This window comes from Cibotium barometz, chromosome 21 (genome assembly GCF_041138505.1).
Source record: "Cibotium barometz isolate CiBa-2024 chromosome 21, ASM4113850v1, whole genome shotgun sequence".
NCBI classification, from domain to species: domain Eukaryota; kingdom Viridiplantae; phylum Streptophyta; class Polypodiopsida; order Cyatheales; family Cibotiaceae; genus Cibotium; species Cibotium barometz.
The window spans coordinates 11,107,017-11,120,739 of NC_141066.1; the positions used below are offsets into that span (position 1 = coordinate 11,107,017).

General features: G+C 44.0%; 1 long non-coding RNA gene across 1 annotated transcript; it reads left to right on the forward strand.

Moving 5' to 3' along the window:
• Positions 1-4,633: 4,633 nt before the first annotated feature.
• Positions 4,634-5,918, forward strand: LOC147626837 (uncharacterized). The gene is made up of 2 exons (XR_015268423.1): positions 4,634-4,800; positions 5,221-5,918. It is a non-coding gene; the product is annotated as an uncharacterized LOC147626837 (long non-coding RNA).
• Positions 5,919-13,723: the final 7,805 nt, after the last annotated feature.

Here is a 13,723-nt window from a genome sequence, read left to right on the forward strand (position 1 = left end):
AGGTGACGATCAGATACCGTCCTAGTCTCAACCATAAACGATGCCGACTAGGGATTGGCGGATGTTACTTTGATGACTCCGCCAGCACCTTATGAGAAATCAAAGTTTTTGGGTTCCGGGGGGAGTATGGTCGTGTTAACCCGCTCCGCACCTCGGGTTAGCAGGACCGTCCGCTCGCCTTTTCACACTAACACCCTAATGCGCGGATGCGCTTGTAATATAACCTTTTTGTGAAAACCGTGCTAAGCGCTGGATATTTTGTAAATGCGGGCCGAGCCTACAACATGTGTAGAGCCGGCCGTACTCATGAAAGCTAGTAGCTTAGGGATTTTGAAGAAGACGGCCGCCGGACATCTCATGGGCGGCTGGGCACTCTAACTTATGGGAGAGGTATATAAGTCAGTTTTGCTAATGAGAAAGGGCCAATCCCATTATTCACTTTTGAAGTCTTGAGTTTTCTAGCTCTTGCCTTTTGTGCTATGGTGAAGCATGCATGTTTCTTTCTTCTTGCTATTGCATGCTTTTGGATTGGTATGTGTGTGTGTTTAGTGTTGTTGCTAGATTGCTAATCTCTCTCTCTCCTCTTCTCTTCTCTTCTCCGATCCACCGCAAGCCAAAAGCTGTAAGTCCTCAAGCCCACAAGAGAGTCCGCAAGTCCACAAATCTTGTGGGTGTGTGGGCTTGTGGACTTGCGGGCAAGCCGCAAGCTACAAGTCTATAAGCTGCAAGCCGCAAAGCCACTACCAACAAGTCTCAATTCTGCAAGTCCACAAATCTTGTGGGTGTGTGGGCTTGTGGACTTGTGGGCAAGCCGCAAGCTACAAGTCTGTAAGCTGCAAGCCGCAAAGCCGCTACCAACAAGTCTCAATTCTACAAACCAACAAGTCTCAAGTCTCAAGTCTCAACAAAAAGAGACTTGAGACAACAAGTTTCAAGTCTCAAGTCTCTCGTCTGCTACCAACAAGTCTCAAGTCTCAAAAAGAGAGCAAGGGTCAAAGAGATGACCTACAACATGTTGAAAGGAGGCCAGATCTTTGGGCACGCACAAGGCCTAATGGCAAGTTGCTACTACCAAAAGCACCTTGGGTGTTGAGCAAGACAGAACAACAACAGGTAAAAAGATCCATTTATGGATTTCGCACTCCAACAAGATGCATGCATTCTTTGAAGGGGGCATTTACAAAAGATGATGAGCTATGTGGCCTCAAGTCTCATGATTGGCACAAATTCTTGCAATTTGTGCTACCCATAGCAATAAAAGATTGTCTCACCGAGGAGTTACGAGCCACCATCTACAAAATTAGCTCCTTGGTGCGCTGGATCTCTGCAAAAGAAATACAGAGAGATACACTAGAGGCAGCTCGCCTAAACGCCATTGAGGCAGTTTGCATGGTTGAGAAATTAATGCCAACAAGAAAATACAAGTTTCGTGAATTTCTTAGAAGGCCCTCCAAATGAGCTCAAAATTCTCCTAATGTGCACCATACAATTTGGTCATAGAATTATGACCAAATGGGATGAACAAGATAAAGAAAGAAAGAACTACATTATTGAAGCAATCAAAAGTGAGTATAGGCGAGCTGATCCAAGGGAAACAGTAAGCAATTATTGGATCAAAGAGGTTTGCAAGCAGTGCATGTCCCATCGTAGGTCAGAGGCGAGGGACGCTTTCCGAGATGGTAGACCCAAGCCAACTTGGCTTGATGCAGAGGAGTGGGAGATCATAGCACACGAGCCCAGGGATACGCCAAACAAATTCAGGCAACAGAGAGAGGCCGCAGCCACACGACTGGAGAGTGTGGGTTCATCGCATCTTGGGAGCGGTGGATACGAGTCGATGCGCCCAGTCTTTGTAAGTATTTTCATAATTGTTGTTTGTGATTTTTTCATACACATGAGACTTAATTTAAGTGATTTGTACATATAGGAGCGTTGTGTGGGTCGTGAGCCAACGGCTGAGGAGGAAAGATATGCATACAAACATGGGACGCTGGATTTGTTAGAAGGAATTGCAACGAGTGAGATAGTTGATTGGTCCAAGTTCACATATTGACGTGGCAAGTATTCTAAACTTAGTGCATTTTTATTTCTAGCATCATAACAAGTACAACACTTTCTAATTTTTCTTTGCATTTTCGTGTTTGCTTGTTTGTGCAGGTTATATGTCACTTTTTGGGTTTTGAGTAGCGCATATTTATTGCTTTTTATGATGTATCATGGACATTTAGGCCAATTTTTGGATTTCAAGAACATTTTTTAGATCCTTATGATGTAATCACTTGAGCTAATTTTCTTTAGCATTTCATGATGTATTTTCAAATTGATGTTAATTTTTGGATTTAGAGAAGATTTGTTTAGCTCTCATTATGATGTAATCAATTCTATCCTGCACATATTTATTGACCTCTTGTTGGTCTTTTTATCGTCATGGTTATGGTTCTTCGTTATGGTTATGGTTATTGGCCTATTGTTGGTCTTTTTAACGTTATGGTTATTGGTCTCTTGTTGTTATTTTTAACGTTATCGTTATTGGCCTCTTTCTGGTCTTCTTAATTTTATCTTAATGTACAATAAAGAGTACAACTGATATGGTACTGAAGGAAGTATATACATTTGGTTTCTATTTGGAGCCATTCCGTCTAAAAACATTTACTGCTCAAAACGACGGTATATGCGTTGGTATTTGCACTGGAATGCTTCTTTGAATGTACCTCGGTATGTGCGTTGGTATACTAGTTGGTATGTGCATTGGTATGTGCGTGGGTATGTGCGTGGGTATGTATCTATTCCGACGTTATGAGACCGCTGTTGTTTCTGAGGCGCATACCAATGACGGGGCTATTTTAAGCCCAGTCTTACGACGTCGGTATAGGCCTTGGTGTTTGGCCATCTTCTTATAGTGGTGGCCAGCTCTTTTTCAAACTACGATTGTTCGTGCTTGATGCCCAATCTGTGCCTATGCTCTGATGTAATTTTTGTGCTATTTAGATTTGTTTTGAGCTGTCATGCAATGTGTTGTGTGTGCGGTTCTGTGCAGAACCGTTTCTCACCGTTCCTAGCTCATGCTTTAGTGTTTTTGTGCAAGGCATGCATACACATCAACTTTAAGGTATACTTGAACTATACCTCTCATGGATCCGTGTGGGTGTGTGTGTGTAGCTCGTACGAAGCGCTGGAAGGTCACCCGCTCTAGGTGCTCTAGCTCTCTCACACAAAAAATACAAATGAACTCTAAAAAGGGTCTAAGTGCTTATACCTCCGATGTGCTTGACTAATCCCTAGCGTTTTATTGCACCGTTGTGCTCAGTAACCTCATACTAATGCTACGGGTCAAACCATGCCTCGATTCGAGCTTCCTGAGCTCAAATTAGCCCGTTTTTGCCAATTTGCGTCATGGCGGATAAGTGAATTTTTGAAGTTGCTCCGAATTGTACCTATATATATATATATATATATATATGACAAATGTGCTTAGGCTCAAGTATGAAAATGAGCTCTAAAAACTCCATAGAGAGGCATCTCTTCCATGGTTGATCCTCATAGACAATATCCAATGTGGAAACGTGTCGAACATTGAAGGAACTGGTATGTCCATAGCTAGACTTGCCCTCCTCATTGCCAAGCATTAAAATTCCGCCTCTAGTGAATTAAGTCAGCTTGGCTTTGGAAACATAAGGTTGACAAGGCTTGTGCCATTGTCATATCAATAAGGGGCCACTATGTCGAAAATTAAGGTCTATTAATTAGTTGTAATAAGGTTTTTTTCATTTTTTGCTAGGTCCTTACAAAAAATAACTCCATATTAACACGCAGCGATCCATCATGCATGCTATGCTTGAAATTAGCAATAAAGCCGCACGGATGCCACTCGTCGTGCTCGTCCTTGCCTTTGCACATGAAGGAAAAAGAGAGGATGGAGATGGGTTGGAAATGAGGATATTGAAAAAAAGAAGATGAAAAACTATAGTGAGATCGTGAATAAATAAAGGAGGAGTAAGGTGTATATAAAGAGACGATGGAGATGGGTTGGATGGCAATTGGTTTGAAAAATTGTAGAGAAATCTTGAATAATAGGAGTAGAAAGGTGTACAAGAAGACGTGTACATTAAGGAAAAAGAGACGATGGAGATGGGTTGGATGGCAATTGGTTTGAAAAATTGTAGAGAAATCTTGAATAATAGGAGTAGAAAGAGAGGATGGAGATGGGTTGGAAATGAGGATATTGAAAAAAAGAAGATGAAAAACTATAGTGAGATCGTGAATAAATCAAGGAGGAGTAAGGTGTATATAAAGAGACGATGGAGATGGGTTGGATGGCAATTGGTTTGAAAAATTGTAGAGAAATCTTGAATAATAGGAGTAGAAAGGTGTACAAGAAGACGTGTACATTAAGGAAAAAGAGACGATGGAGATGGGTTGGATGGCAATTGGTTTGAAAAATTATAGAGAAATCTTGAATAATAGGAGTAGAAAGGTGTACAAGAAGACGTGTACATTAAGGAAAAAGAGACGATGGAGATGGGTTGGAGATGAGGATATTGAAAAAAAAAAAGATGACGATTGGTTTGAAAAGATGTAGAGAGATCATGAATAATATGAGGATCAAGGTGCCAAGAAGAGGTCGGGGGGGGGGGTTCCTTTTAGCTACCTTCTGTTGTTGCTTGAACTTGTTGGGAGTCTCATACAACTTAGCCTTAGCCTTCTTCCAGTCAGCTAAGTCAAGATAAGCAAGCTTCGATTTGCTCTCTCGAATGTTATCACGAACCTCAGACCGACGGTGGCTCATGAGGTCCCTCATGTGTAAGCATCCACTTCCTACTAAACTAGTCTCTCTCATACAACATAAGAAACTCTCTGTAGATCTGATCAAATATATAATCTTGGAATGATGTGTCAACTTGGCAAGGACATTGTGATCAAATTGTAGTGAGCAAAGGTAATGCATATGCATCATGACTTGGCCACCCCTCTCATGATTGAAGATGGATCCATAATTGTGGAGACTATATAAGTACATCGACATGTGTGGTACATGTAGCACGAGTGTGAGCATAGGGAGATCGACTCTGAGGAGTGGCACTCGGAGTAGGGAAAGAAGGGTGGCCTTGAAACTTAATCTTCTAGTTGGAAAGGTGGTTTATCAAATTAGCCTTCAAAATAAAAGAAGGGGTAGCCCTTCGAATATGAGTGTTGAGTGGCTTATCGGTAGGTGGCATGCAGAAAACGCCCCTTGCTGGTTCAACGCGTGGCGCAGAAGGTGGGTGGCGTGTCGCCTTGCCTCAGGAGAGAGTACTGTCCGAGTCCCGACTCCTGAGGGTCACCTTGGGTTGGGCCAGCTGGACCGCACCTTCACACTAATGACTTCAACCGCCATCATGAAGATCATTTTAGCTATCGTCACCATCATCGCTCTGTGCATTGCCACAGCGGCAAGTTGGCAACGTCTTATAACTTATAAGTATCTGGGTAGGTATCCTTTCTTCTTTGTCTAGGTATCCTATCGCCATGATGAAGATCATTTTCACTATCGTCACCATCATCGCTCTGTGCACTGCCACAGAGGCTTGCAAGTGCGGTGGCAACGTCGCCGCCACCGTTGCCTGCTGCATGAGCGTCGGAGGAGCCGCTTCCGGCAACGACTGCCCCGCCAACCAGATCAGCGAGAGGCTCAGCAATTTCGCCAGCTGCTGCAACGGTCTGGGGTCTCGGTCCGACTGCCGCTGCCCGGTCGGTTGCTGAGGTGCTCAGCTCTGCTCACCATAATAAACACCATGGGCATCGACTTGATGTCTAGTGTGTGAAGCTCTGCACTTGGATATTGCGACCCATCAGCAGCTGTTGTTCAAATTCCCTTTCAGTTTGATATTTGAAAGTGGTATTGCCGTGTGATTGGATAAATTATGAGCAGCATTAAACTTTGTCGTGTGATTGGATAAATTATGAGCAGCATTAAACTGTGATATTGACAACGGAATTCTGGAAGGTCCTTTTGTGACTGCTTGGAGTTTGAGCTTTGCTAGAGCCATGAATGTAATATGTTTTAGCACCTTTTTCTGCCTACTCATCACTTCCCGCTGAGGTAGGAAGGTTAGCCACCTCTTTGTCTTGAGACGTATCCTCTTCACTTGCGCCTCAGTGCGATCCTGTGAATGAGAAATCTCTTGGCTCCCTTCTACTTTCGAGACGTATCCTCTTCACTCGCGTCACAGTGCGATCTTGTGAACGAGAAATCTCAAAAGTAGCCCTGCTCGACTCTTTTTACCGGTGCATCACTTTGCTAGCATGAAGCCGGCCCCCGAAAATCGGCTTTTTGCATTTTTTTTTCTCCACTTGCGTTGCCGCACTTGGTCGTAGTTGTCTTGCAGTATCCCAGTTTTTAGACCCTAGACCGTAAACCCTTGAATCTAGATTTCTTGTGAACGAGAAATCCTGGAAGCCAAGTCAGCCTCATTGTGAGCAAAATGGCCATGCAACCACAATAATATTCTGATTTATAAGGACTTTTTGCTTTGTCCCTCTATGTGTGGTCTTAACTTTTTGATGCAAATGAGAGGAATTGCCTCTACAAATCCTCGTTTCGGAGCTCGAGGGTACGTCCCCCTTTATGACATTGTTCTTGAACACTCACCTCATGGCATGTGATGAACAATATTTGATAGGTACATATTCACAACTTTTTGATAGGTACATTAACTAATGCCCCGCTGTCGCGCGGGGCATTAATTAATACCTTAGGTTATACTAAGGTAAAAAAAAAATGAAACCTTAGTTTAGAGCACCTAAGGTTTAAAATTTGAATACTTCGATTTTAATATTTTTTAAACGAAGATAAGTAGAGCGTTAGCTATTGTTTTAACAATTCGAAAAAAATAGAGGCAGAGCGTTTACAACGTTGATTGCGACGCACCCGACATATTCACAAACAAAACTTTGAAAAGCGAGAGACATGTGTAAAAGCACAACCTTTATTCATATTGGGGATCCCACAACTTTTTACAAGGCTGCTTCACAAGGGAGCAAAGCCCAAAACAAGAACCAACACTAGAAACTGCATAATTCAAACTAATGCATAAGTGTTTTTTTACATTAGCTCTGAGACTACAAACTGAAAGTCAAGATATGAAGCAAGCATCTTTTTGAGGGCTCTTGTCCCCCAACGGGACAAAGTCCTCGCCTTCAGGTATTCCTTTGAGAAAGCTGGCACGACCATCCACAGTGGTAGGCCTCTCCCAAACGGAGGTGAACTTTTCATAGTACACAGGCTGCGGCGGGGAGTCCTCATTGTGTAGAATGTCGATGGGGTTCTCGTGCGAGCCGATGGCCCCTAGCGCCTACGCAGCCTCCTCATCTTCATCCGGTACAACATCTTCGAACTCCGGGTCCTCCTCTTCATCGACGATCCCTTCTTCTTTCCGTTCTCCAAAGTACCTGAAAGAACGAGATTCCATAAAGAAGATATTCTCTATGTCAACACATTGGCTCTCTTGTGGCATCATCATAATCTTCCAAACAAAGGAGGCTCTCTTACTATCCATACCATTCCCGGCCTTTGGAATTACCCAAGATGCAGCTGGATAGTACTTCCCGGCACCTCCTGGCACCCAGGCTCTGGTACCCAACCTTAAATCCGTCAAGAGAAACGCGAGATCATCTAGTGATTTCTTTTTTCGCGTTTCTAGAAAGATTGTCCTTCATATTTTGTTTTCACAGATCAAGAAGAAAATATAGGTCTGTCTTTTATTCGAATCTGTCCTCTTTTTTTGATTTTTACAGAAAATAAGAAATTGAATAAGAGTGCATATTTTATACTTCTTTGCAGAACGCTGCACGCTGTCTGTTTCTGTGCGCTCTCTCATTTGTTCCGAGAATATTATTGGCATAAAAAATGTGAATTCTGTCTTCTTCTTTTTTTCCCCTTGCGGGTTCTTCGGATGCAGGGCGCTCTGTCTCGGCCCCTTCGGTGAAGAGCACCCCTTCTGTCAGCAAGTGTCTGTCTTTTCCAAAAGAGAAGAGGCAAAGGATGTTCGAGGTTTCTGTGACCGTAGACGTGGGCAATGGCGATGTGGACCTTGCTTTCTGGGAGCCATTGGAGGAGTTTGTCCGTCTGGAGTGTGTGAAGGGTTTGTTCTCCTTGGAGAAGGGGGGGACGGTCCATCATTTGCACTTCCAGATGGTTGTCATGCTGATGTCTACGTCTTTGATTGCTATAGGGAAAACAATTAAGAAGTTTCTTGCATGGGATGTCTGCAAGCCGATGGGTGGCATCGTAATGTGTCGCGCTTTGCGACAAATGAAAATGCACACCTTTGAAGGTATGGTGGGCTACTGTATGAAAGATCTGCATAAAACTCATTTCCTCTTTTTCTCTCATAATGTAACCGCAGAAGAAATGACAAGAGGTAGGCAGCTTTACGCTCTTTATGGTCAAGCCGACCTAAAGAACAAGGTCTGTCTCTCACCGAGTAACCTTTTCGAGAGAGCGTATGTTTATATGGAGAATTACTGTTGGGATAAAAGGCCAATGGCCAGCCGCCCAGTGTGAACGCCCACTAACACTAACATACACTACATAAGTGTATAGCCATTCTATTGTGGATGATGCAGAATAAGCTACATGAGGTAGCACCATATCCTGTGTCCCTCTTCCTCTCTCCCTCTCTCCTTGTGTGTGTGCTCCGTCGATCCCCACAACTGGTATCAGAGCTTGGATTTGAGCTTGGCTATGGTGAGCTTCGCAGCTTTGCGAGCGTGTGTGTGAGAGAGGTGAGCAGATCAGAGCTTGGAGTGCTGCGTTTTGAGCTCATTGTGGAGCTCAAGGTACTTGTTTTGAGCTGCATAGTGATTGCCCCTTGTGTGCTCCCTTTGTGGTGGAGCAGTGTGGGCATCTTGGTAGTAGATCTGCAGCAAAACAGGCAGAAATCTTCCCAATCGTCAAAAATTTTTGACTGCACATCATACCCCCCCCAAATCGGCCGCTCTGAACAAAAGCAGGTACTTTGTACCTAGGTCTGCGTAAAAAACGGTGAATTCGGACGTTTTGGCTATCAAAACAGCGTTTTAAAATTTCCTGCTGTGCGAGAAGCCTGTTTTGCAGATCTATAAGGTATTTGTAGGTGGTTTAAGGCATAGGGTCTTGTGTAGCATGCTCCATTGATGTATGTGATTGTGGTTGAGTACCATGGCTCTTTTGTGAGTGGATTCGAGCACCATTCTCGTGCCAGAGGTCACACATGCATTTCACAAGTTGCAGGTATATCCACAGGTACAGGTCTTGGTTTGGCCATTAGATCTACGGGTTTTGCAGATGTGGTGAGCGTGGTTTGCTCAATTGTTGGCCGTGCATGTATTGCATATGAGACAGGTGTACTTTGGTGTATGAGACTGTCTTGCTTCCCTCCATGGTGTTTGGAGAATGTTTAGTCATTTCGACTTGATGTATGACATTTGCACATGATTTGCCCACGCTTCGAGCATGTTTCAGAGCTTCCACAGGTGGTGTTCAGCCAGCTTTGGGCTGAATTTAGAGCTATTTTTTGTGCAATTTTGTGAGCTTGTTGCACTCCAAGTTGTGCACACATATTGCTCAATAGTTGGGGCAATAGTTTTCAGCTCATACAGGTATCACTTGGCAGCCCATAGAGCCCACATACAGGTGCAAAACATTACTACAGGTGCTACAGGTGCGCATGTTGTGAGCATGTTTATGCGAGTACAGTGTGTACTTGCAGGTGGCATTGTGACAGTGATTGCAGGTGTTTGACTCGGTGGTTTGCCTTGAGGTCTTTTGTTGCAGTCACAGGTGTTGAGCATATTTCGCTCACGTGGGAGAGTATTATGCTGTGAGCTCATATGGTTTTGAGCTAGTTGCCGTGAGAGAGCACTGGATACATAGGTGTGACAGTGACAGGCATTGTGGCATGTGTATGGGCTGATTTTGCAGCCATTGTGTATGCTATTGTGATGCACGGTTTGTGCATAGTTTGATGCTCTATTATGGTGCCATGTGGATACACTAGTAGCGTGTTTTTCGGACAGGGATTCCGTGTGACATGATGGGCTGATTTCAGCGTGTATTGAGCATCATTTGCGCCCTACGATTGCTCTCAACACTATATTAGGGAATATGAGAATTTTCCACAAGTTTGGGACACGTGGTCAAAAGTTTGGATTAACCATAACTTGAACACCACTAATCCAAAATGAGCGCTTTATAGCTCTTTAGATTCCATTTTTCAAGCGCTTTCTAACGATAGGTCATATGATAGGGTTTTGAGAAACTTACAAACATGTTATCCATGTCCTCTTTTTTAAGTATTCAAAAATGGGAATTGAAAAATTCCCAAATTCACTAATATGGTGTTTCTCGGGTAAGAGAGTTTTGGCATCTCGAGCATTCGTTGCTCTTGACAGAACTTGCATACTCTTTTGACATACTTGTTGTCATCTTTTGTTGTGCAATTTTGCACTTATGGTTATGTATGCAAGTTGAGGCTATCTTGCCGGATTTGTTGCCAGGTTTATGCGCATTGTGACATGCGTTAGAGAGGTGGCTCGCAGGAGTGAGATTGTTTGTATGCTCGTAGTGGCTACGGGTTATACATAGTCACAAGTTACAGGTTCTGCAGGTTTACAGGTACAGGTTACGCAGTTGTCAGATTTTGCAACACTACTTGTGGGATGCGTTTTGAGCATTGTGTTTGTTCACTACTTGCGCATATGGTTATGCGCTTTACGCTCGGTTGAGAGCGGTTATCCCCGTGTTGAGTCGTTGCGATTTTCTGCTTGGCTTAGCAGAGGTCGGACACTGCCTTTCTGTTATCTTTGATAGAGCTATACTTGAGATACAGTTTGCATATGCGAGCATCAGGTTGATGCGGCTTTATGCTTGATTAGCGTAGTGGTTGAGTGGTCTCCCACTTTGACGCATATACAGTTTTGACATCCAGCTAGAAGATATGTGTGATGATTCTGAGTCTACGATGATGACTCGTGAGAGACGGCGGTCTTGTTCTTGTCGACAGTTCAGATGTTGGCATTGTGGTCACACAGGACACATTAAAAGAAGTTGCTTCAGACGTATGAGGCAACAACGACGATGTATGCATGATGCATGTGTGGTATTGACACAGACTAGAGAGGTGGCAGAGTATGCTAGTGACGGTGATGTCACGTTTACCTCTAGTGTTCCTCTTGTTTACATGTCTGGTACAGGTGGCACTTCTTCGCGTTGGTTGTGCAGAGTTCCACATATCCTCGCATCGTGAGTGGTTTAGCACTTTCTCTAGTGCGAGACTTGGCCATGTTCATCTTGCTGATGGTTCAGCGTATGACATAGAGGGTGTAGGAGATGTATGCTTGTCTTTACCCAGTGGTGCATCTTATGTGCTACGGCATGTGCGATATGTTCCTGGGATTGCGCAGAGTTTGATCTCAATGAGACAGCTAGCAGATAGTGGATGTCGTGTACTGCTTGGAGAGCAGTCATTTCGCATGCAATTGGGTCGCCTAGTCATTGTGCGAGGAGCTAGGTCCTACATTGTTTACCCATTGCAGGTTTCTGAGATACGAGACGGTATAGTCTCAGTTATGACATTGACGTGTGATGAGCGAGAGACGAGACGTGTCTCATTCGCAGGTGAGCTTCAGTGTACTCAGGAGCCAGAAATGGATGCATTGTTCTTTGATGCATCCGATTCTCTTGAGGATACAACTGTGCATGATATGTCTGCAGTTGAGTTAGCGATTGCAGAGGTAGAGCGGCTTTGCTCTATTGAGTCACAGCAGGGCGAGCCATCGGGTATGATGGCGGAGATGACTGATTTGGATGCTGCGGATGCAGCGATTATGCAGTCATTTCTTGATATGCTTATGCCAGATGCTGACATGGTTATGCCAGGACACTGGGATCCAGTCTCTATGGATGCGGGGAAGATGATGAGTACCCCAGGATCGACACATCCATACTCGACTTGTCCTAATGAGGATGCAGTAGATGCATATTGCACTGGGATCTGATATGGTCAGGTTATCCGAGATTGTGTAGGTTTCGTCAGCGTTCGGGATTCTCATATACGACCTTCTAGTGTCGAGACCCGACATAGCAGCTGCAGTGGGAGCATTTGCAGTGGGAGTTGTTAGTCATATGGTGACTGACACTGGCATGGAGCATGGTGGAGCTACGCAGGTCATTACAAGATACCTACAGGATGTGTGTGCATGCTCTAGGCAGGGATACACATGTATGGTTATTGCTAGAGCGGATATAGATGCATGCATGCAGCTCAAGAGAGAGCGTGGGCGTTGGTTGAGAGTCAGTCATATCTCTCATCCATTGTACATACACTAGTTGTAGGCTAGTAGGCTCTCACTTATCAGCACATTGGCTTTTAAGTGGGAGGTTGTTGGGGTAAAAGGCCATTGGCCAGCCGCCCAGTGTGAACGCCCACTAACACTAACATACACTACATAAGTGTATAGCCATTCTATTGTGGATGATGCAGAATAAGCTACATGAGGTAGCACCATATCCTGTGTCCCTCTTCCTCTCTCCCTCTCTCCTTGTGTGTGTGCTCCGTCGATCCCCACAAATTACGTGTCTAACAAAAGCTCGGGGTAACTTTGAGCTGGACACTTTTAAGAATGCTCAAAACCGGGAAGTACTATCCAGCTGCATCTTGGGTAATTCCAAAGGCCGGGAATGGTATGGATAGTAAGAGAGCCTCCTTTGTTTGGAAGATTATGATGATGCCACAAGAGAGCCAATGTGTTGACATAGAGAATATCTTCTTTATGGAATCTCGTTCTTTCAGGTACTTTGGAGAACGGAAAGAAGAAGGGATCGTCGATGAAGATGAGGAGGCTGCGCAGGCGCTAGGGGCCATCGGCTCGCACGAGAACCCCATCGACATTCTACACAATGAGGACTGCCCGCCGCCGCAGCCTATGTACTATGAAAAGTTCACCTCCGTTTGGGAGAGGCCTACCACTATGGATGGTCGTGCCAGCTTTCTCAAAGGAATACCTGAAGGCGAGGACTTTGTCCCGTTGGGGGACAAGAGCCCTCAAAAAGATGCTTGCTTCATATCTTGACTTTCAGTTTGTAGTCTCAGAGCTAATGTAAAAAAACACTTATGCATTAGTTTGAATTATGCAGTTTCTAGTGTTGGTTCTTGTTTTGGGCTTTGCTCCCTTGTGAAGCAGCCTTGTAAAAAGTTGTGGGATCCCCAATATGAATAAAGGTTGTGCTTTTACACATATGTCTCTCGCTTTTCAAAGTTTTGTTTGTGAATATGTCGGGTGCGTCGCAATCAACGTTGTAAACGCTCTGCCTCTATTTTTTTCGAATTGTTAAAACAATAGCTAACGCTCTACTTATCTTCGTTTAAAAAATATTAAAATCGAAGTATTCAAATTTTAAACCTTAGGTGCTCTAAACTAAGGTTTCATTTTTTTTTGTACCTTAGTATAACCTAAGGTATTAATTAATGCCCCGCGCGACAGCGGGGCATTAGTTAATGTACCTATCAAAAAGTTGTGAATATGTACCTATCAAATATTGTTCATCACATGCCATGAGGTGAGTGTTCAAGAACAATGTCATAAAGGGGGACGTACCCTCGAGCTCCGAAACGAGGATTTGTAGAGGCAATTCCTCTCATTTGCATCAAAAAGTTAAGACCACACATAGAGGGACAAAGCAAAAAGTCCTTATAAATCAGAATAT